Below are 20,923 nucleotides of genomic sequence, written 5' to 3'. Positions count from 1 at the left end.
CCACTGAAGCTTATAATGGAGCTTGGGAGCCTGAATTCACTGGTAGAGGGCTTGGGCCTCTACAGGCGCCGGCATGAGTGATGTCAAGCCGGGCACCCCCACCCTGACCACGTCCCCCCCCAGCCCCCCCAAGATCAAACACAACCCTGATGTGGCCCTCAATGAAATTGAGTTTGACACCCCTGCCATCTTCACTTCCTGGACCCATATAACAGTTAGCCAATATATGCTACAGTGGGGTGAGACCTGTTTATAGCCATTGTCTTACTCAAGACCAGGGATGGGAAGCTTTAAGTCATACTTTGACTTTTGGGGCTACCCACCTGAGCTGATGGTAGCTTTTCCCATTTTTCGTGGAGTAACCTTTTCTAAAAGTACAAAAATGAAGGCTATCTCAAAGAACGGAATCTCTTTGGGTCCCTTCCTGGTTTTTTTTGACCAGTGTAGCATATGAAACAATGGCTCTTCCAAAAGTAATGTTTTTGATCTTACTAGCACTGCCCTCTCAGTCTCAATGGACACCTGTCTCAAAGGTCACTTTTGTCTTTACAACTATCCTTGAAGCTCTCTTATTTTCACTTTTCCCCATCTTCCTGTAACACTGGGAAACCTGAAATGTTTTTAGCCAGTTGCCTACAGATAGTCTTCATTTATCAAGTGCCTCATTTAGTGACTGTTCTAAGTTATCTTGATATTTAAAAAATTTTTTTTGCAACCAATCCTCACATTCTGAGGCCACATGATTGCCATTTGAATGCTTCCCAGCTATTTTGCAACAAGCAGAGTTCAAGGAGAACATGGAAGTCACATCTCAAGTCGCAATCAGACGTTTTCCTTAACTACCCGTGGTGACTTGCTTAACAACCCAATGGGAAGTTTCATTATAAGTTCATTGTGGACATGCAGGATTCCATTTAGTGACCACAGCGCTTAGTGACAGAATTGCAGTCCTACATGTGATTGTTAACCAAGGACTGACTGACATATATTTAGCCTGTTCAGTTCCAGTTCCCTGGAACTTGACTATATTCTCAACATCTTACTTGGAGATGATGCAGGCCAGGTACAGTTTATGAACAACCAGTTTCAAAGTCTCAGCATGTCATTTCTGAGTCACAGAAGCAGAGTAGGGTATGCCAGTTACCGAGCCTCTTGACCTACTTCCTGTGTATAAAATTATAAAAGTATAATCACTTTGATCAATATACATCTTTGGTGTGCAAGGATCCTGCCCTTTCCAGAAATTGATGCCCTCACTTTGTACGGTTTTATTGTTTTATTTTTACTATTTTAAAACGTTGCAATGTTTTTAATTGTAATGTATGTTTTTGAATTGTGAGCCGCCCAGATTCGCTTGCTGAGATGGATGGCTGTAGAAATAGAATAAGTAAGTCAATTTCTTTAGGTTTTGGGTCCATCATGCAGATGCCCTCAAGTTCATGGGAGCTACTTTCTATGCATTTGTACCGATATTCCTGGAGGATGGAAGCCCTACAGCTAAAGAAGAAATAAGAAATAAATAAGAAATCTCTTAGGGGGAGCCTGGAAGACCCACAGAGTGCATCCTCAGGTGGCAGATTGTGGGGGGGAGGGCTACCCAGTATGGCTTTTATGTTGTAATGGTGGGTTGGAGAGAATCAAATACCTCCTGTGGACCAACAGGCCTGGGGAGTGGCAGCTGCCTCATCAGTGTCAACTGAAGGCAGAGACTTCATTGGTCAGAACAGCTTCAGAAGAACAGCACATGGTAGGATGGCAGCCACTTGAACAGCGTGTGCACAGTAGCGTAGGAAGCAAAGGGAAGACCACTGCACTATATATTTCCTAGGAAAATCATGTTAATGGCAACAAAACCTTACAATGGCTCCGAGTACGGGCGACCCTTAAATGGGGCAGGGGTGCCAAGAATCTCCTGGTCCGCTAGAAGCATGATAAACCCAAAAGTACGAATTGGAACGTGGCAAACAAGGTCCAGGAAGAAAAAGAACATCATGGCATCAAAATCTAAGGGACTGATTTGGACAAAACTCAGCAGCACTTTTTCGTGTGGCTGTTGATAAAAATAGGATCGCCAGCAGGATCTCAACGTCCGATGATGGATATGGAAGAAGAAGAAGAAGAAGAAGAAGAAGAAGAAGAAGAAGAAGAAGAAGAAGAAGAAGAAGAAGAAGAAGAAGAAGAAGAAGAAGAAGAAGAGGAGGAGGAGGAGGAGGAGGAGGAGGAGGAGGAGGAGGAGGAGGAGGAGGAGGAGGAGGAGGAGGAGGAGGAGGAGGAGGAGGAGGAGGAGGAGGAGGAGGAGGAGGAGGAGGAGGAGGAGAGAAATAAAAAGAGATTGGACAACCAATTGTCTGAAATGGTATAGGCTCTCCTACTTGAGCAGGTGAGCTTTGCTGGCTGAGGAATTCTGGGAGTTGAAGTCCACAAGCCTTAAAGTTGATCAGATTGGAGACCCCTGCACTAGAAGACCGCCAAGGTCCCTTCCAACTCAGTTATTCTGTTGTTCTTCTGTTAAAGCAGTCAGGGGTGCAACATTCATGTCTTTCCTCTCTGACACAAGAAATGGGTCAAATCACAAGATTGGTCATGCCCAGGCATTGCCCATACTCACATGTAGGAAAGCTTTGTGGGACAGTGCCTCACTGAAGGAGTCTTAGTGTGGTTGTAAATGCGTAGATGAAGAAAACCCAAGGAGACTTGATACCACAGGTTTTAGGAAAACTGGTGACTGGTAAATATGTCAGAACTCTACGTAAGAACCAAAAAAGCAGACTAAGTATGTGCCACTTTAAGCTTTGCATTTTACAACAATTATGTTAGAGTTGTTCCCTTAATTGCCCACTTTTGTTTTCCTGGTTATGAATCTGTGAGCTGTCAGCAAAAACTCCTAGCCTGAGGTGTGGTACCGTATGAGGCTATGCTACATGGTTTGACGTAAATGCATTTCGAAAGGATCTGATGAGCATGGAGGCAATTAAAACTTTATCAAAAGGAAGGGAAGGGGCAATAAAAGCTATAACCAGTGCTTAACAGAACACTAGCTTCAAAATCCATTTTAGTGCTAGTACGTGTTTAACCTACTGTTGCTACATTTATTATTATTTTATACACTGAATTTATTCTTGCTACTAGCTCTGCTACCCATATGATTGTATCTGGGTGTGTATTGTATGCGTTCTGTATAAAAAGCTTTAATTGGTTTCTCTTCTGCATTTATTAGGTGGTCTAGAACTACAAGAAGAACTGGAATTGAAATGAAGTGGGTGGTAGAACTGAAATTAGTTTCATACCAGACTGATTCAGTGCTATCTATCTCCTTACAGGGTAGTGTCTGCCAAATGAGTAAAATTTCTGTTTCAAATTCCACCCCACTTCATATCCCTCCAATCTGCTCTGAGGGCATTGGGGACCCTCCACATGGCTGATCAAATGCTACAGGAGATATAGGAGAGTAACCTGCAATCTTGTCATTCAATGTCAAGATGAGTTATTACAACTCATCTGCCATAAGTTCTACTGACCTACTCCATATTTTCATGCTTGTTATTTATTTGGACTCATTCCAGTTTTTACCTTAAAATTCCATGTTTAACTTGTTTTGCATCAAGAAGTGACATTCATAATGTGTATGATCACAATTGTATCCCTAGAGAGCTTTTCCACTGTATGGATATTACTGATTTTAGATTTAGATTTTTTTTTTAAAAAAATCTCACCTTTATTATTTTTATAAATAATTTGAAGTGGTAAACACATATAATACTCTTTCCTCCTGTTATTTTAATCACACCAACAACTTTGTGAGATGAGTTGGGCTGAGAGAGAATGACTGGCTCAAAGTCACCCAGCCAGTTTTCATGGACTAGAATTTACAATCTCCTGGTTTCTAGCCCGATGCCTTAACCACTATGCTAAATTGGCTCTTAATGTTTGATAGTTTTATATTTATATTTGATATTGCCTTAAACATATTATTTCAGTGAAGTGTCTTCACATTCAGCTTGCAGCATCTACAGCTGTGCCTGCATAGAAAGCATCTGTATATTTGTCCAAAAGGAGGGAATTTATTACATTTATTGCAATTTATTTATTGCATTTTTGGGGAACAGAAAAAGCTGGCTTTAAATGATGGTGTTCAGGAAGTCACTGTTTTTTTAAATTGTATTTCAGCCTGGATTGTGGCTGTACTAATAGAGTTCTTAGCAAGAATAAAATAGTTTCATTAACATTCACTGTTCTTGATCAAAGGAGGCATTTGTGAAGATAATGATTCTTTGACCACAACATCAAGAGTTTTTAATATTGGCATGTGCTCATATATCCCACAAACAATAGTTTCCAACACTGAAGAGACATTTGTCTTCCACTCTTTTTCAATACCAATTATGAGAGTTCAGATACATGTGGTTAAAAGGCCAATTACTTACAATATTCACAAATTGCCTCAGTAGCAAGCACTCTTATAGATGCTGCTTGGAAGAAGATTTTGTGAGGAAGATGGTTAGCACAAAAATCACAAGTTTGGTTTATCTACACGGAAGAAATTGGAGCACGACAACAAGCTTTATCTTTATGAATGACTTCATTCTTAGGCTTCTTCGGGCTGAATGATCCAACCTATTGCACCATTGCCATGATAGCTAGTGATATAGGGACCCATTTGTCTCTAAGTCCAATTTACGACTTAGCACAGGGCTGGAAAAACTTTTCAGGTCTACAGGTGGTATTGTATTATCTTGCAGAATAATGCAGGTGATTAATTCCCACTGAAATCTTACTTCAAGTATAGTGAGACTGTGCAATCACCCAGAGCAGGAGAGCACAGAAACTTTGGCAGGATTTTTGTTTGACATTTTTCCAAAATCTCAAGAGATAACAGCCAAACTTTCTGAAGATATGACAACATTGTAATATTTGGGGCATTTTTTAAAAGCATGTGTGTGTTTGTGTGCACAATGGAGGGACTATGTAAAACGTTTAGGAGTTTTGTGGTATCATCATTTGCTGATTTCTGATTTGTGTGTAGACTGGCTCTTAGATACGTAAGGAACAGGGGTGGGATTCAAATTTTTTAACAACCGGTTCTGTGGGTGTGGCTTAGTTGGTGGGTGTGGCTTGGTGGCCATGTGACTGGGTGGATATGGTTTGGTGGTCATGTTATTGGCTGGGTGTGGCCAACTCAATATCACTCACATCGAGGCACGCATCTCCTTGCCTGGCCTCTCATGACTGTGGGGATGCTGCAACAGTCATAAGTGTGAAAAATGGTCATAGGTCACTTTTTTCAGTGCCATTGTAACTTTGAATGGTCACTCCACACAAGCAAAGTACCAGCAAAGGAGGGGAAAAAACTCCAGAGAAGTTCCTGAGACAGGAAGTCTAGTCCTGTCAAGAATGTAATAAGGGTTAATGGAGAGGCAGTTTCTGTAAGCAACACCAGAATGTTTCCTTCCTGCCTTCCTTACAGGATTAGGCCAGTAATTTTTTCTAACAACGGGTTCTCCGAACTGCTTAGAATGTTAACAACCGGTTCTAGCGAATAGGTGCGAACTGGTGGAATCCCACCCCTGGTAAAGAAGAAAAGTTTGTCTGAAATTCTGCTTAAGAATTTAATTGGTAGCATTAATCTATAGCAGCATTAATCTTTAGCATTAATCTATAGCTAACCTTTTTGTCATCATGTACCGAAATGCATGTGTACGTGTGCCTGCACCCATAATGCAATGCGTGTGCAAAACCCCTGCCCCCTCTGCACATGCACGCATGACTCTTTGCACCATGCGTCTCTGTGCATGTACATGCAACCCTCATGCATACCCCCTGTGCATGCACCCGCATCTCCTGTGCACGCGTTTCCCCCCATGCATGCGTGACAGATACCTGACAATCAGCTGGCTGGTGGGGGGACGCACACATGCGCAGAGGGGATCTGTTCAAGGTGATGGCTTGTGTGCCGGTAGAAATGGCTCTGCGTGCCACTTCTGGCAGACGTGCCATAGGTTTGCATCACAGATCTATAGTGTATGTGTATTATTACAGTATATAAGATGCCTCTTTGGTATCTACCAGTTCACTATCTAACCATAAATGTTTCATGTTGGTTCATTGGGCAGAAAGAGGATTGAGAAATTGTCTTTGATTTTTGAACATTCATGAAAAATGGGCTTTTGTATGAATGGTTGACTTAATTTTTCCTTAAGAGTTCTCCCAGGCTGGATTATAGTAATTGATTTGTCTTCTTCCTCCCTGTGACACAGAGAGGGATTGTGTTTCTGAAAAAGTCAATGCGAACTCACAAAACTTTGCCAAATCATCTCCTCCTCCTCCTCCTCCTCCTCCTCCTCCTCCTCCTCCTCCTCCTCCTCCTCCTCCTCCTCCTCCTCCTCCTCCTCCTCCTCCTTCTTCTCAAGCCAAACGGTATCTCCCTTTAAGAAGCCAATTTTAGAAATTTATTGCACCGTTCATACATCACTTCCTTGTTCCTTATAAGAGTAAAGAAAGACCACCCTGGCACAGGCCAAAGTTCTTTTTGGTCCAGCGTACTTCCTGCAGAGGTTAGCCAGATGTCTCCAGGAAATCCAGGAGCAGGAGATGGGCAGTAGTTGCCTTCCCATTATGATCCATTGCATTGCTTGAAACAAAAAAAGTTTTAACCACTGAATACATCTGAAACTCCTCACCCTGTGAATGATATACTTATTTATTTATTTATTTGATTTGTCAATTGCTTGTATACCACTCAATCAAAGGCTTTACAGAAGTCTGTATAGATTGCATCTATTGCTTTGCCCTGATTGAGTGGTGTAGTCCATATGTTTTTGCAGTGTAAGAGTTGCAGATTACAGGATAGTTTTTTCCTGAAACCAAATTGTTTATTGGAGAGTAGGTTGTTTGTCTCTAAGTGGAGGATAATGGATTGGTTAATAATTGATTCCATGACTTTACAGGTGACGCAGCATAAGGAGATTGGCCTGTAATTTTCAACTAGGCTTGGGTCTCCCTTTTTGAAGATGGGGATGACTGTGGCTTGTGACCATAGGTTAGGCAAGGAGCTGGTCCTGAAAGATTTTTCAAAGATTATGCTTAGAGGTTCGGCTATGGCAGTGGATAGCTTTTTTAAGAAGTAGGCACATATTCCGTCCAGTCCAATAGATAGAGATGGTTTTAGATTGTGTAGTGCTTTTCCAACAGTGTCTTATGTAAAATCGATATGTATTAGATCATTGTAGTTGTCTGTGGTTCGGCTAGGAAATACTGGGCATGATCCATTGCTGTTTACAAATACTGAACCGAAGAATGTGTTAAAGATGTTGGCTTTAATGGTGTCGTCGTTGTAGTCTTTACCATTAGGTCCTATCAGGGGTGGGATGGACCTTGAGTCTTTTAGTTTGTTGTTTACAAAATTGTAAAAAGCGCGGGTAGAATTGGTGCATATAAGGTTTTCCTCTTGTTTAATGTGATAATTGGTGCATTCAGTCTTTATCTGGTGGCATAAATTTTTGTATATACAAGGCTGTATTTCCATGCCAGGACCACAGTTACCAAGGTAAAACTGATAATAATCCAGAACCTCAATGGCTTAATAAAATTCCGGAGACTCCCTCGCTACAATTTATGAAGGTAGATGAAAGCAAGCCTATCTCTTGAGCTCTTCATATTTCCTGATTAGAAAAATCCTCTCCTTCTAAATCAAATCGTTTCCACTGTTGCTAATTGTCTTTATTGGATTGGCTCCAACTTGAATATGTTGCTGTGAAGTTGGCCTTGGAAGAAGGCAGACTGGGGGGGGGGGGAAATGTCCAGCTTGCCAAGCTGCCAGAAGCTGTTCAATAATTGCTCAGGGATTTAAACTCACAAAGCTCTAACAATAGCACACTTCCCAGCCAGCAGCTTCTTAGTTAAGACTTTGTTTCCTGTTGCAGCATGGCTTCTTGTTGTTTCCTAAGCCTACTATTTGGATCTTGGGTACCCTTAACAAAACCATGTTGCACAGAAAAGGAACCCCCAAGGCCTAGACAGAAAATAGAGCTTGGGCAGAAGCTAAATTATCTAAAGATGAGATATCCACCTGCGCACCCTGGAGAAAAGGGAGTAGGACTTAAAGCAATTTTTCTCAAATTTGGTAACTTCATGTGGACTTCAGTTCCCAGAATCCCATAGTGACTTAGAAGAATGAGGGTCATGCCATTCAATCTCCCATTGTTTAGTTTCCTAGAGTGGAAGTGAACAACGTCCAAGGCTGTACACTTTCAACAGTTGCCATCAGTGGTGGGATTCAATTTTTTTTTACTAATGGTCCTGTGGGCGTGGCTTGGTGGGCGTGGCAGGGGAAAGATACTGTAAAATCTCCAGTCAGAGGTGGTATTTGACGGTTCTCCGAACTACTCAAAATTTCCGCTACCGGTTCTCCAGAACTGGTCAGAACCTGCTGAATACCCACCTCTTTGCCATAGATGGGAAGTGTCATTTTTAATGTCACAGAAAGGGGAAATGAATAAATACACCAGGAGTAACAGTCCAAAGAGTATTTAATTAATTGCTTTAGAGACAGATCGGTTAGATTATTTGTATGGTATATTGTTCTGGTGGTGTTAGTCTGGCTACTTATTTATGTTTTTAATTTGTTTAAACTTTTTTCTATGATTTAGTAAGTATCTAATGAATGAGCAGCTATCACAAATTTAATAAATTATTTATGTTGGTCTTGCCCCTAGTTTTTCTCTTTGGGGCATGCCTCCTGTTATATGGTCCAATAGGTAACCACACCCTTACTAACTTTGTAAGTAATGACTATTTTTTTTTAACGATGGCAAAGATTGGTTTAGTATGAGAGAACAAAGAGAATCTTCAGTTAAGGGATGGAATCTATCTATGAATCCACAATTCTGTCATCCATTGAGGCACTGGAGAGATAAAAGCTCAAAAGTGAGAGTAGAATTGGGGCTCCAGAATGCTTAGGCCCAGCAATGCCCTTTGTTTGTGAATGCATTGTAGTTTTCATGCTTTTACTGCAGACCACCAACCCCCCGGGTGCAAAAGGTTACTCCTATGTGTGGCCTCTCTGCTAACAACCTGCTTGGGCTCATCATTTAACCTGCCATTTCAGATGGCTTCACGCTAGGGAGGGAGTAGAAGGGAGGGAGAGACATTAACTCAGGGGGAGCTTGGCCAGGGTCCCAGGGCTCACTCTTTTAATTCTGAGAGGGAATTAACATTGTCTGGCTTTGCAAGGTTACTTTCAGAAGAACAAAACCTGGGCCTGTCTGACGACTGTGGAAAAGGAAGCAAGGAGAGGCTATTTCAGTGCTGTTGAGAAACTGCTCCAAAACAGGAGACCAGAGAAAAATCATTACATTGCTCAAATGGAGTGGGGTGGATGATTTGAAATGCTTATGGGGCTCCTTTGGACTCCCATTTGGCTGACAGGAGGGCAGCCGGGGTGGGTGGGTGGGCTGCTATGGGCTCGCCCGGTTTCAGGAGAACCTGTAGTTAATGTTATGGCCGGTTCAAAGAACTGCCAAATCCCACCTCTGGCTCGCCCCTCCCAAAATGGCCATGAATAGCATAGTCTGTGAAGATGTCCAGAGTGCTTTCCTTTGGGGAGGTCACAGAATTGTCAAACCAGTGAGGGGGTTGATTAAGAGAGGAATGCTGAAGTCAAACAACTTTCAGCTTTCAAAATAATTACAGAAGGAGGTTGGTGGCAATATCAATAGGATATTTCACATCTTCATGTGATGACATCTGGAGTTGTCACACAGTCTGCCCTCAGATACTTGATCACCTCTTTCTCTATGGAGATTGAGAACGGGGCACACTGGGGGCCTGTATGTTCTCATTCTGTACAAAGATAAGGCAAGAATCAATGTTTGCCAGGTATTGTTTAGGTGTAATATATATTTCATCTGTATTTAAACTGAAGCCTCACAATCCACTTCCTTAACTAAGTGTTTTGGATTTGGATAGAGGCAGAATTGCTTCAGAGGCAGATAACTTCCAAATAATGGCCTGTGTCAGTAATTAAAATGCCAGTGTAGGTCCAAAAAGGAAGTGATTGACTGTCACTGCTGCTTAACAATAAAGTTTGTGTGTCTTCTTAGTTTGCTTACTTAATGTGTTTTCTAAAGAGCTGGGGGTAAAGAGCCTAGGAATTGCTTTCAGGACAGATGTTACCTTTGTAACTTTATCTGAGGGTGGTAATCTTAACTTCTAATTTGCATTTTACTTAAAGAACAGGTGATGTGGTAGCACTTTCTTCATACTTTATAGTAACACAAAAGTTTGAGGGCTAGAAATAACGTCAGTAGTTGTATGAAGCAGCTTCAGAAGTAGTCAAAGTGCTGTGAAAATTGTAATTATAATGATAAAGATTTTAAGTGGTCTAACCAAAAGGTAAAGCGATATGTTACTTTTATATTGAATGCAGATGAATAGAACTCATCTTGATAAATTGTTATATAACTACAACTATTGCTTATTATTGGAGTTCTCTTTGATCTTCCACAATTGGTCATCCACTCCCTCCTATATCTAATCTAATCTAAAATAAATACTATATGTATTTTGAATATATTTATACATTGGCTCCAATTGGCCAGATTAAACTGTAATTTGGCTTCTTAGAGTAGGAGTGTCAACTCACAGTCCGCAGGCCAGTTGCATCACGTGCTGGCCCCACCCAAACCCCGTTTAGCGAAGGGAAAAAAGTCCTGATACGTCATGTGATGCTGCTATGATGACATGAGTTTGACACCCTGGTCTTAGAGGCTTAAATTGTCTAAGACTCTTATTTGCTGGAGGGAAATGTAACCTACAAATGTTTTTCAGGAACAACTGAGTCATAGTTTTGATCTCCTATTTCAGGGGTCCCCAACTCCCAGGCCGTGGCCTATTTGGAACTGGGCCATGTGACCGGAGAGCTGGTGCAACGCATGTGTGCCCCAGCCCGCTGCTCGTGCAGCCGTTTCCCATCTCCCTCCCCAGCCAGGCCACCAAGCCACAAAGGTTGGGGACTGAGTCCTGTTTGAACCATAGAAACCACTCAATATTACATATATAATCAAGAGGTGGTATTTAGCAGGTTCTGACCATTCTGGAGAACCATTAGCGGAAATTTTGAGTAGTTTGGAGAACCGTCAAATACCACCTCTGACTGGAGATTTCACAGTATCCTTCCCCTGCCACGCCCACCAAGCCACGCCCACAGAACCAGTAGTAAAAAAAAATTGAATCCCACTACTGATATAACCTGACTCCCTGCTCAACCAGACTGCCATACCAAGTATGGCCATGTCTTAGAATCAAGCCAGCTGGCATTTGTGGGTGAAATATGGAAGGGACACCAGGTGATTCAGATAGCATAATGTTATGGGTTCACCCTGATCTCAGATATATTGATTTCCCACCCCCTTGCAAAACTGTCTAGTCAAAAGAAAGTGCAGGGGTCTTCAGGGTGAATATAATTCAAATTATACTGCCTACAGGAAATGACTTTTTGTTTGTCTGCTTTGGACCTTGTCAAGGACATATTTCTTGTTGCTGCAAGTCCAGCATATCATCAGCATTCAGGGCATAAACATTTAAAGCATGGATGTCAGGTATTGGGCTGAGTGATCTTTCAGCTACTGTTGCCAGAATGATCTCACTGATGATGGTGAGGTGACTCTTCTGGAATCAATTATCTGAGACAGTTAGTGCTATTTTTCTTCTTTTTTAAAAAACAAAACAAAACACCCTTTGCACGGTGCTTTTCTTTTTCTTAATGAAACTGAATCGATAGGCAGTGGAGTCATTTGCTGAAAGAGCCTTTCAACATCTGGGTTATGGCGGCTTCAGGAAATCCTCTGCATTCTTAAAAGAAAATCTGATAAATGCACAGCAGGTGCTGAGCTTCCAAAGACCGGATCTCTTCATTGTACTGAAGCAGGGAGTTGCGAAAGTGGATGCCTGAAACTATCTTATTTTCTAATGCAAAGTATATATCTCCAATGGCCAAGCTAGATCTGATGCGAAATGAGTCCTTACATTTAGCTTAACTATTGCGGGAAGGCAGTAGGGCTATCTTTTGCTGTAAATTCATAAAAGTGCAATGCTGGATTTAGAGTATTTTCAGATAAAGTTCTTTGTGTGTAATAACTCTACCTTATTTGACAGGCAATTTGACAGGCTGTAAGCAGAAACGTCTTCTTTGCAATTCTGTGCTTTGCCGGTGGCTTTTTCACTAGATTTTTGCTCTCACAAGACAATGGCAAGGAGATAAAGTTGATATTGTATGGCATTTCTTGATTGCTGCTGGAGAAGCTATCCATCTTGGAAGTAGCTGTAGTGGTGGCTGGTTTTATGTTAGATACAAAGAGCAATCTTAAAGGAAATCAATGCAGAGGAAAAAAAAATCTTAGGGAAAAGATAAATTCCTCAGTTTTATTGGCTTATCGTTTGAAGGGCAAACAAGGGGGGAAATGTTATTTTTTCCCCCTACCGCATACAGATTTCCTAATATCTATCCACTAAAATCCACTAGAAAGAACCAAGTTCTTTCTATATTTCTATATTATATTTATATTTATATTTATATTTATATTTATATTTATATTTATATTTATATTTATATTTATATATATATATATATATATATATATATATATATATATATATATATATATTTGTTTTCTTAAGTTTTCATGGTACTTACATGTATGGTGTTCGGCTTGGTTCGGGTATTTTCCACGTCATTGTAGTTCTTTTAAAGTTGTAGCAACGTTTCAGCAGAATCTCATCTGCCATCATCAGGCTTCTGTATTGTGTCCGTCTGTGGGTCAGACTTTTACAGTGGTTTCAGATTTAAATTTGGGGCAGCCTATTGCTGTGCCAGAATGGTTTTTCTTCATCCTGATTGGTTGGGAGTCTTGGTCTGTGTTTATTGGTCTCGGAGTTTGCTGTGTTCTGCTTGATGGGTGTCTCTGATATCTTCTGTCTGTTTTTGGCTCTTTTTGTATCTTGATTGGCTGGCAGCATTGTGTTACTTTAATGGAGGCCTTTAGTGCAGCTTGGCCGGGTAAATGGGCGCTATCATTAGTTAGGAAGCTGGGTTTCATCTGGGTGCCTGGTTGGGGTGTGTTCCAGCACCAGGTATCAGGGGGATCTGTTTGTGCACCAGGTGTTTGCCTGATACCTCCAGTGTCAAACACATCCCAACCAGGCACCCAGATGAAACCCAGCTTCCTAACTAATGATAGCCGTCCATTTACCCAGCAAGCTGCACTAAAGGCCTCCATTAAAGTAACACAATGCTGCCAGCCAATCAAGATACAAAAAGAGCCAAAAACAGACAGAAGATATCAGAGACACCCATCAAGCAGAACACAGCAAACTCCGAGACCAATAAACACAGACCAAGACTCCCAACCAATCAGGATGAAGAAAAACCATTCTGGCACAGCAATAGGCTGCCCCAAATTTAAATCTGAAACCACTGTAAAAGTCTGACCCACAGACGGACACAATACAGAAGCCTGATGATGGCAGATGAGATTCTGCTGAAACGTTGCTACAACTTTAAAAGAACTACAATGACGTGGGAAAATACTCGAACCAAGCCGAACATATATATATATTTTCTGGGTTTTTTGCATATATATATATATATATATATATATATATATATATATATATATATATATATATATATATATATATATATATATATATATATATATATATATATATATGCAAAAAACCCAGAAAATAAAATACAGGCTGAATAGTCAAGACCTTGTTGATGATCCAAACTCTGTCAAGGACCTTGGAATACTCATCTCTAATGATCTAAGTGCTAGAGCCCACTCTAACTACATAGCCAAAAAGGCATTAAGAATTGTTAACCTAATCCTACGTAGCTTTTTCTCTGGTAATATCACACTACTAACTAGAGCATACAAAACATTTGCTAGACCAATACTCGAATACAGCTCATCAGTCTGGAACCCACATTACGTATCTGATATTAGCAGAGTTGAGAAAGTCCAGAAATATTTCACAAGAAGAGTTCTCCACTCCTCTACTCGTTGCAGAATACCTTATGCCACCAGACTTGAAATTCTAGACCTAGAATACCTAGAACTACGCCACCTTCAGTCCGATCTAAGTATAGTATATAAAATCATACATTGCAATGACTTACCTGTCAATGAATACTTCAGCTTCAACCATAACAACATAAGAGCACACAATAGACAAATTCAAGGTTAACCGTACCAAACTTGATTGCAGGAAATACGACTTCAGCCACAGAGTGGTCAATGTCTGGAATACTCTACTTGACTCTGTGGTTTCTTCCCCAAACCCCAAAAACTTTAATCTTAGACTGTCTACTAATGACCTCACCCCTTTCCTAAGAGGTCTGTAGGGGGCGTGCATAAGCGCACCAACGTGCCTACCGTCCCTGTCCTATTGTTTCTTTTATTTTTCTTATACGTACCCATTTCATATATTCATAACTATGTATATACTTATACCTATTATCTTGTAAGCGATTGACAAATCAAATCAATCAATCAATCAATAAAAATAAATAAAATAAAAAGTGTGTCCTTTCCAGGCTGGGAGCAACAATTGTTTACATTTGAGTATCACACAATAGTGGAATATTTGCAATTTTGTGAATGTAAGATTTCCTTTGATCCATCTACATCAGGGGTGTCAAACTTGCGTCGTCATGGCAGCATCACGTGACATATTGGGACTCACCCCCTTTGCTAAACCAGGTGGGGGCGGGGCTAGCACGTGACACATCCGGTCCATGGGCCCTGAGATTGATACCCCTGATCTACACGTATCTTTATGTTGATACCCTTATGATTCTGAAGAGGAAGGTCCACAATATCATATTCCCCCCTACCAACAACACACAGATAAGGTATGGTCCCAGAAACCCAATGTTTGCTAAGTCACAGAAGAAAAACTCACATGGATTCACAATGCTTACTTAATAGAATGTTTACCTGAATTATATGATGGTTGACAAAGCATTAACAATTGCATGCTGAAATAAATATATATGCTTATGCCTATCTTTTTTATGTTGATTGCTTAACCATAGCTCTTACATTTCTTTGTACATGTTCTGTTTTATTTTGGGGTTGATCTGTATTATTTAAAACCTGAACTATTACTTTTGGTATTATTTAACTTTTGATGACGCTCTTACAACAATTTTCCCCAATATAGGTGTATTATGATAAAGAAAGACAAAGTTTTGATTCCGTATAATATCCATGCATCTCAATACTGTTCTTTGGAATCATTATTCTTTACATTAATATTTAAACAATGTTCTTTGGATTTTGAGTTTCCTCCTCAAAAGTTCCTTGTGAAAAGATGCTACCTGATTGGCAGCTTAAGAACACATAGGCAGCAAAATGTCACCAGTGCTTTTAAGAAAATTTGATCACAGCTTGCTTTCGTTTTCAAATTTACCTCACCACCTGAAATCAATTGGAACTAGGCCTCTGACAGAGTTTGTATATCAAAAAAGGGACGCAAAATCAGAATAAAATTATTATTTGAGAACATATATTTTCAAGAATTTGTTTCCCTAGTAGCAGGAATTAACTAAAACATGCATATATTTGTATTAAACACCCATTAGTTTATTTGAAGGACCACCCTGTTGTCAATTTCCCTAAAGGGAACCTGCAAAGTTCTTCCTCCCACACGGTGGTTTTCATTTTGCTTTATCTACTTTATGTTACAGGATAATCTCACCATTAGTAGAGCTTTTCACATTATATCTCTCCAGGTAGGTTTTATGTAGAGACTTTTTGAGGTTTACCAGTGAGCAACTATGACTTTTTATTTAGGCGTCCATGAGTCAGTTATGTTTCCTGACAATTGCCTGAACAGGTCCCTGAAATTTTCTTGGCAAGGCTGTCCAGAAAATCACCCAGCTGCCTTTTTGTGCCTAAGGCAGGACTAGAAGTCATGGTCTCCAGTGGTGGGATTCAAATTTTTTTACTACCGGTTCTCTGGGCGTGGCTTGGTGGGCGTAGCAGGGGAAGGATACTGTAAAATCTCCAGTCAGAGGTGGTATTTGCCAGTTCTCCGAACTACTCAGAATTTCCGGTACCGGTTCTCCATAACTGGTCAGAACCTGCTGGATACCACCTCTGATAGTCTCCCATTTCTAGCCTGGTGCTTTTATCAGTATGCCAAACTGCCTCTTAAGCATGACCTTGGAAACAGATAAAAAAAAAAGAGAGAGGTAGTTACTGTATTTACCAGGAAGGAAGGTTAAATTTAATTCAATTCTCCCTGAAAAGGAATATTACACACACACACACACACACACACACACACACACACACTATTAGAATCATATACTTAAACCCAGAATTTATAAAACAGATGTTCCAAATATGTGAGATGACTGTATTGCAGGGAGTCCTCAACTTACAACCATAATGGGGTCATGGCAATCATAAAATGGGTGATCCACACTATTGACCTAATTTCATGATCTTTTTTTTGCAGCAGTCATTAAGTGAATCTATTGTTTGCTATGGACTGTTTTTGCCGAAAACTGTAAGTAAAAGGTGGTTTTCAACAATAACGTTGTAAATTGTGGTCATGTGACCACAGGATGATGCGAATGACAGTAAATGCAGGCTATTTGCCGAGCAGCTGAAATGTGGCCGTGTGACCGCAGGGGAAGGCCTGGCTGTCAGAACTTTTCTAAGTACCTTTGGGGAGGTTCATCATAACTTTGAATGGTCACTAAATAATCAGTCATAAGTTGATGACTACCTGTGAAGAATTTTAATGTTAAAGCATTAAGTTCATAGCACTTCATGCTTAATTTAGATTTTTATTTTTTTATATTCAGTCAAATAAATTAAGTATTTTTTAAAGATGTGTAACTATTCTGTTCTTGTTTGTTGGAGGTCTGTAGAGATTCTCAGTCATCCAGGCCATGGTTGTCCCAAAGGTGCTTGTTTCTTCTTTGAAGACGTTTCTTGTTTCTTCTTTGAAGACGTTTCGCTTCTCATCCAAGAAGTTTCTTCAGCTCTTTGTTAGAGCTTTAATGCCCCTGAATAAATGAGCAAGGGTTCAAAATATCTACTTGTCTTTTGGTAAAGTTTAATTTTTTAAAAAACAAAAGAAATACTTAATTATGAACCCCTCCTACATGCTAATGTTTAGGTTCTTTTGCTCTTATAATAATCAAAGATCTCTTTTTGACCCTCCCCATTACAGGAAGGAAATGTGGAACAGTTCCCCCTTTGCTCCATTAATAAAGTGCTGAATAAGTTTTAATGGCAGTTGTCACTTAGACTAATGACACTGTAACATTTAGAGGAAATTGAGATGCTTGCACATGGATCTATTTAAACAAGATTGCTAAACATGTCATGTTGAAGAAGAGAAATGATGCTAGTTATAGCTGCTGTTGAAATAAATGTATAGGGGTTAACTGAAATGTGGTGTTTTTCTTCCATTCTGTTCCCTTCTTATTCTGACCCAAATCCTCAGACTTCATGTAAAGGAAACTACTCAAATTTTCAAGAAGACATTTCATTATTTGCTGTATTTTCTGGTTTAGTTGTAGAGACTAGCTGTTTCTGCAGACCCAAATATTGGAGAAAGTGGTTTCAATGATAACCCATTTCAACTTTCTTACCACTAGCTTCACAGAGTAAAATGTTAATATATATCACAATGGTCTGATTATTCATGGACATTTGGCAAGTATGCTTATCATAATACGTTACCAGGCCCATTTTTACCGCTACCTAATCTGGTTGATTCAACGGGTTAATATGGTCCTGAGTTTTGGGAAGAAAATGAGAAATAGAGGAGTATTTCCTATACTTTTAGGAAGTAAAAGTGTTCTAAACTTCAGAAGAAGTGCTGTATGTTCAACATTTTTCTTAAGTCTACTGTAGAAAATCCTTGACTATGATATTTCTATTTTTTTTCTTCATGATTTTGTTCACAGATCATCAGATCTGGGCAGCTCTTTATAAAAGGTTCAAGAATCCAATAATGAGCTCCATCAGCTTCCTTATTTTGAGTTAATTTAATTCTATATTCTACATTCATAGACCTTTGTTTTTCCACATCTAGAAAGAGAAATAAAGATTTGATTGTGTATAATCTGTGCACATACAACAGACTGATGAATCAGTCTGTTAACTTTCAGTTACGGCTTAGAGCAAACATGTTCATAAACTACAATTCTACTATCAATGATAACATCTTTGAGCTGAGTTCATTTTTAACACTGTCTCTTAAGAAAAATTCTATTTGATTTTTTAAAAAACTACTATTTTTAAATTATCCACTCTGGAAACTAGCAATTTTAATATAGTAAAGTAGCATGGAACTTGGATTTAAGGGTATTATCTTCTTGTAATTGTGGATGCTGCTCCTAACTATGGAAAGATTTGCATGGTGTATGGATGGGTGTACACACACAGAAAACGAAAAGACAATTTTTTGAAATTTGCACATTTAGCAGGTTTCAGGAACATTGGCATCTGAAGTGGAGGGTGAGCGGGAAGGGGATGAAAAGTGAAAGCTGTGCTACCCATTGTAATGCAAGCTCCACCTCTTTTGTACAAATAATATAAAAGTTGTGAATCCTGACTATTTTTCCTAGCCCAATACTCTAGCCCAGGGCTGTCAAACTCCTGGCCTGTGGGCCGGATGCATCATGTGCTGGCCACGCCCACACCCGATTTAGCGAAGGGGGAAAAAGTCCCAATATGTCACGGGACCAGGGGTGGGATTCAAATTTCTTAACAACCGGTTCTGTGGGCATGGCCTAATTTGTGGGTGTGGCTTGGTGGTCATGTGACTGGGGTGGGAGTGGCTTGCTGATTGGGCGTGGCTACATGGTCATGTGACTGGGGTGGGCATGGCCATGTGGCTGGCAACCCAAATTTAAGTGGTCCTCACTTAATGACCAGATGCTCGCTTAGTGGCCAATTGCTTAGCAAGTGCTTTTTGCCAGTTTCCAAGGCCTGGGGAGGCCCTGGCAAGGCCTAGGCAAGTGGCCATGTGGCTGGCAACTCAAATTTAAGTGGTCCTCACTTAATGACCAGGTGCTTGCTTAGTGGCCAATTGCTTAGCAAGTGCTTTTTGCCAGTTTCCAAGGCCTGGGGAGGCCCAGGCAGGGCCCAGGCAGATAGCCATGTGGCTGGCAACCCAAATTTAAGTGGTACTCACTTAATGACCAGGTGCTCGCTTAGTGGCCAATTGCTTAGCATGATATAAGGATTAATGCAAATTGGAAAGGAAAGACTGCAGAGATTGTGCACAAGTGATTTGTACCAACCAGCACACTATGTAACTGAAGATGGTTTATGTTTTATGTTTTTGTTTATGTTTTAAAAAATAACACTTTTATTTAAAAAAGTTCATTTATGTATGCATGCAACTTCTTGTAACATTGATGTTGCTATATATTGATTTCAGCAGAAACAGATAATGTATAACATCAATGTAACAAGAAGTTGCCTGTCTCCCTTTTGGTAAGTTGATACTAAAGAAATAAATAAAAGCATAAATAAAAATTATTTTACTATTCATTTTGATGTTTCTTTAAGCAAAGAAGAAACATCAAGATGAATAGTAAAATAATTTTTATTTATGTGTTTATTTCTTTAGTATCTGTTTTGTTTTTATGATTAATAAAACCAAAAACAGATAGTAAAAAAATATATAAATACATAAATAAAGAAAAGCAACTTACCAAAAGGGAGACAGGCAACTTCTTGTTACATTGATGTTATACATTGTATACAGCAACATCAATCGGTGGTGGGAAGGCAAGGCAGCAACAATGGAGGGAAGATGGGGCGGGCGACCGGGACTGGCGGCGGTAGGTAAACAACTGGGTTGGAAGATCGTACTTACCGATCTGTGTCTTCGGAGGCCGGCGGCGGGGTAGGCAGTCCGGGTGGGCGAGGACGGCTAGCAGTGGTGGCGGGAGGCAGGCAGAGCAAGGCATGCCAGCTGGGCGAGGACGGTTAGCGGTTGTGGCAACCGGGGCTTGCGGCTTGCCCTCACTCAGCAGGGCGGCAGAAGGCAGGCAGGGACGGACAGCTGGCTGGCTGGCTCGGCTGCTGCTGCCTCTGCTGGTGTGAGCGATGGTGGTGCAGGGGTAAATTTTTGTAATTAGCGCACATGCACTATAAGTAGGGGCGGGGTGGGGAGGGTGGGGGAGAATGAGAAAGGGATTTTTGCGCATGTGCAGTAAAAAAAAAACTTTTTTAAAAAAAACAGGATTTTTTAACTTTGGAGCAGCGGATAGGGGCAGGGGCAGGGGCAGCGAAGGGAGGGCTGGGCGGGGAAGAATGAGGAAGGGATTTTCGCACATGCACAGTAATAAAAACTGGTTTTTGGCCCGTAGAAGCGGTGGAGAGGGGCAGGGCCAAGCAGGGGTCGGTTTTACTGGTTCTTAGAACTACCAGTGACATTAACAACCGGTTCTATAGAACCAGCACGAACCGGTAGAAACCCACCTCTGCACGGGATGCCACCCTGACGACGTGAGTTTGACACTCGCTCCTCCACCAGCCCAGGAAGAAACTGCTTCAAAGAAGCCGGGGGGGTGGCTTTTCCTGTAGCTGCAGCTCCTCCGAAGCGCCCGTTCACCCCCACCCCGCCCGCCCGCGCGCGGTTCAATCCAGTGCTCCATTCTGCCTGCCTGCCTGCCTTCGTTTCTGGTTGTTTGGGAGCAGCTTCGGCTGAGAATAATAACTATTTGCCTCTTTTTATCAGCCGAAGCTGCTCCGAAACAACCAGGCAGGCAGGCAGGCAGGCAGGCAGGCAGAACGGAGCACTGGATTGAACCGCGCGCGGGCGGGCGGGGTGGGGGTGAATGGGCGCTTCAGAGGAGCTGCGGCGACAGGAAAAACCACCCCCC

Source organism: Notechis scutatus, chromosome 1, assembly GCF_049901735.1.
Source record: "Notechis scutatus isolate UNSWTSFEM ecotype Mainland chromosome 1, rNotScu1.2, whole genome shotgun sequence".
Taxonomy (NCBI): domain Eukaryota; kingdom Metazoa; phylum Chordata; class Lepidosauria; order Squamata; family Elapidae; genus Notechis; species Notechis scutatus.
This window is presented reverse-complemented; position numbering follows the sequence as displayed.